Source organism: Orycteropus afer, unplaced genomic scaffold (genome assembly GCF_000298275.1).
Source record: "Orycteropus afer afer isolate SDZICR_OR568_19922 unplaced genomic scaffold, OryAfe1.0 scaffold00116, whole genome shotgun sequence".
Taxonomy (NCBI): Eukaryota; Metazoa; Chordata; class Mammalia; order Tubulidentata; family Orycteropodidae; genus Orycteropus; species Orycteropus afer.
Genome location: NW_006921703.1, coordinates 1,023,881 through 1,028,316, shown reverse-complemented (window position 1 = coordinate 1,028,316; position 4,436 = coordinate 1,023,881). Strand labels below are relative to the sequence as shown.

At 45.5% G+C, this 4,436-nt stretch overlaps 1 protein-coding gene across 1 annotated transcript in view; it reads right to left on the bottom strand.

The window, feature by feature from the left end:
* TMEM131L (transmembrane 131 like) overlaps positions 1-4,436 on the bottom strand; it is a 250,544-nt gene that overhangs the window by 824 nt on the left and 245,284 nt on the right. The gene's annotated exons all lie outside the window — the stretch shown is intronic.

Below are 4,436 nucleotides of genomic sequence, written 5' to 3'. Positions count from 1 at the left end.
CTCAAGTTCAGGAAGAACGCTCAGTCTCTCTCCCAGCCCACCATCCCTCAGCCAACAGTCTCTCACAGTCTCTCTCCCAGCAGTGCATGTCCCTTGGTGTCTCATTCAGCAATGCGTGTCTCTTGCATCTCTTTCCCAGCAAGCGAGTCTCTTTCGGCAGCACATCTCCCCCAACCAGCAGTCAGAGAGAGAGTTCTGCCTCTAGGAGGCCTCCTTTTGAGCTTGGCAGAGTGGCCAAACCAGCCAATCATAACAACAGAAATCTAAGCACCTGAGAGAGAACCTCCCATAACATTGCATTGTGCCACACCCAACAGAAAAGCCCAGGTGGATAACATTTACAATCAGGAGCTCCTCAGTTGCTCATTCCACCACTGAGTTTACAATGACTTATGGGTAGAAAAGTCATACTAAGTAATTTACTACACTGCACTGCCTAAGACATTTGACTGCTAACCAGATTTAAAAAAAAAAAAAAAAAAACACAACCAAACTCACTGCCATCCAGTCAATTCCAACTCATGGTGACCCCCTTTGGGTTTCTCAGGTGGTGAATCTTTACAGAAGTAGACTGCCCAGTCTTCCTTCTGTGGAGTGGCTGGTGGGTTTGAACCTCCAACCTTCTGGTAAGCAGTCAAATGCCTTAGGCATTATGCCACCAGTTGGCAGTTCAAAAACCCACTAGCTTCTTTCCTGCTTCTGGACTCTCCTCAACCCTCTAACTCTCCAGCTGCCATCTGGAGTTTTGTGATCTTACTTTATGCTTGTTTTTATTCATTATTCAGTGGATTAGTTGCTGGGAGAGTAAATGGCCTCTGCTCACTTAGGCATTTTGCTCCACCTTCTCCATAGAGTTTTCTTGGCTGAGATCTTTATGGATCACCAGGCCAATGGGTGGGTTTGAACCACTCACCATTTGGTTAGTAGTTGATCACAAAACATTTGTGCCACTTACCCATAGCCCATTGCCAGAGTCAATTCTAACTAATAGTTGCCCTATAGGAAAGAGTAGAACTCTCATAGGGTTTCTAAGGCTGTAATCTTTACAGAAGCAGACTGCCAGACCCCCCAGGGCAAGTGTGTGGGTTCAAACTGCTGACCCTTTGGCTATCAGCCAAGTGCTTAACCACTGTGCCACCAGGGCTCCTTTCATGCCACCTAAGCCCCTCATAAAACAAGCCACAGGCCATAATTCTCTGATCCCTGACCTACAGCAGTGCTTCTTAAACTATAATGGGCATACATATCCCCCAAGGAACCATTTAAATGAAAATGCAGGTTAATTAAGTCTGCATGGGGAGTGATTATGCATGTCTATCAAGCTCTCAAGTGAAGTCAATGCTGCTGATAGGGTGAGCCCTAGACTGTGGAGTTGAAGATCATGCAACACCTGGTACAGTAAGTATTCATGCCAGTGGGAAGGGGAAAGGGAAGAGGAGGGCACGCCCCTTCCACTTAGGGGAACAATCCAAACCCAGCATAGCACTTCTGCTCATATGCAACACAGCCATGTCTAGGTAAGGCGAGGTTGAAAAATGCATCTTTAGCTGGCAGCATGTATCCAGCTAAAATTTGAGAGTTCTAGTACATTGGACGGAACATTCCTGCTCCCATCCACAGCCAGCCTCCTCAAGGACTTGAAGCCTGCAGTTAACTTCACTCACCCTCACTGACTTCTACCTTTTGACTCTGTCCCTTCCCTCCGTTCACAGACTCGGCCTTATAAAGAATAGCAGCCTCCCTAATTTCACGTCCCCCTCTAGCCCCTACCGTTTTTGCAGCTCCCATTCATGGTTAGCCTTCTCTGCTACCACTTCACTTCCAATTTCTCCTCAAATAGCTCCACCTGGGAGAGTCTGTTCCTGCCTCACCCTTGAAAGATCTCCAAGGCCATCAATGACTCTCATTTGCCAAATCCAGTGTTCACAAGCTCCCCTCATCTCATTGGTCTCACAGCATTTTATCTGGTCAACCACTCCTTCCCCACCTTGGTGTCCTACCTCATCAGCAATTCATTCTTGGTCTACTCTGCTGCAACCTCTTCTGCTCCACCTCTAAACACAGGAGTCCACATGCTCTGTCCTCAACTCTCCTCCCCAAGCAGTCTCATTCACTCCCATTGGTTTAAATACCACCAGGAGGCTGTGTCTCCAGTCCTAAATCTTAGAGCTTCGGACTTGTAGATGAGACTGCCTCCTTGATGTTTCCACTTGAATATGTAGGTCTGGGTCTGTCTCTAGCACTTAGCACGTCACAGGCAGAATTATCATCCCCTGCCCTTCATTTCAGTCAATGGCATCGCCATGACCCAGTTCTCAAGGCCAAAACAGGAGTTTTCCTTCCTACACGCCCTCCCCGCTGCTATCCAGCTTGTTCCTATGTAACAGACCTCTTCTTCTCCACCCACCTTATTGAGACAGACTTCTAGTTGGTGTTACTATTACTTCTGCACTCCTAGAATCCATTTTCCACTCAGCAGCTGTCAGTGTTTTTGGAAACTTCAATTGGATGATGTTTCTTCTCTCTTAAAACACTCCAGTGTTGGTGGTGGTGGTGGTATACATCCCAATAGCTTTTCATGACATTTGGAGTAAAACCATACTTTCTGGTCGCTTATCAAGGACTTGACTGCTAACCAGAAGATTGGCAGTTCAAACCCACCAGCCACTCCACAGAAGGAAGACTGGGAAATCTACTTCTGTAAAGATTTCTGGTGTCTGAAACCCAAAATGGGGTCTCTATGAGTTGGAATCAACTTGATGGCAAGCGAGTTTGGTTTGGTTCTGTACCAAGGATTATAGGAGCTGGCTCCTCACCTTTCCAGCACCCTTTCTCACTAGGCTCCAGCCACACTGCTTTGTACTGCTATTTCCTCTCCCAGAAAGCTTTGTCCCCTGATCTTGGCATGGCTAGTTCTTTCCTGTCATTCAGTGAGTTATAGATTGAATTGTCCCCCAAAAAGTTATGCTAAAGTCCTTACCTGTTACTTGTAAATATGGCTCTGTGGAAATAGATTATGTTATATTATGTTATGATGTCCTCATTATGTTAATGAGGACATGCCAGAGTAGGGTAGATCCTAAACCTAATCCCTTCTGCGTGGTGTGATATAAAGAGAATAGACACAGTGACACACGCAGGGAAGACACCACAGATGCATCTATAAGCAGCAAAGAAATGCCAAGGATTGGCAGCCCCCATAAACTAGAAAAGAGGCCCATAGGATGAATCAACACAGCAGCGACCCTAATTTGGACTTCCAATCTCTAGAACACTAAGAAAACAAATTTCTGTCCTTTAAAGCTTCACATGGCGCCCTGGTGAAAAGGTCAGCAGTTTGAATCCACCAGCCACTCTGCAGGAGAAAGATATGGCAATTTGCTTCCATAAAAATTACAGCCTTGGAAACTGCATTGGGCAATTCACTCTATCCTACTGGGTTACTATGAATTGGAATCAGCTCAATAGCAATTTTCTTTTTCTTTTTGTAAAGCCACTCACTTATGATATTTGCATTATAGCAACACTAGGAAACTAGACAAAGTTTAACCGCAAATGTACCTTAGAGACTTTTCCTGACCACATGGAATTACCTGCTGCCACCTCAACCAAACCAAAAAAATCAAAACCCATTGTTATTGAGTTGATTCCAACTTATCATGACCCCACTGAGTTTCCAAGGCTGTAACTCTTTACTCAAGTAGATCTTCCTCATGCAGAGCAGCTGGTAGATTTGAACTACTGACCTTCTGGTTAGCAGCCAAATGCCTTACCCACTATACCACCAAGCCCCTTCATTTTACCACATCACCATTTAATTGCCCTCAGTACTCATTGCTACATGAACTATTCTTTGTATCTTTCCTTATTTTCTGTGCCCTGTCTATAAGGGACAGGGCAGTGGGCTTTGTCAGTTGTATTCACTGCTGTATGCACAGCACCAGGACAGGTCCTAGGTCAGTAAATACTTTCTTAGTGACTGAAAACTAACTTCTAGTTTTCCTATCACTGATTTTAGTCTTAAAGCTACAGATAAGTGGTGGGCAAGATGGAGGACTGGGCAGAAAGACTGCACAAACCCTCTTCAACAAAGAAAAGGGAAACCAATTAACACAGACACAGAAGATAATCTTGGACCCCTGATCCTTGAAGGGAAGGATATACAAGTGGACTAAACCCCAACTAGCAAAAGAATTTGCGTGAAAATATCAAAAAAGGAGACAGATGGAGCTGTGGTCTGGCAGCAATCCTGAGCAATCCTGACAGCACAGACAGCTTGGAGATTCCGGAGTGGTGGTAGGACCTAAGAATTAACCTAAACATCACCCTGCTAGCCAGGGACTGCACGGAGGACTGTGCACGGTGGCTGGGGAACAAATGGAGAAGGTGAAGAGAAAGGTGGGCTGAGCTGTGGACTTTTGCTGGTCTGGAGGATG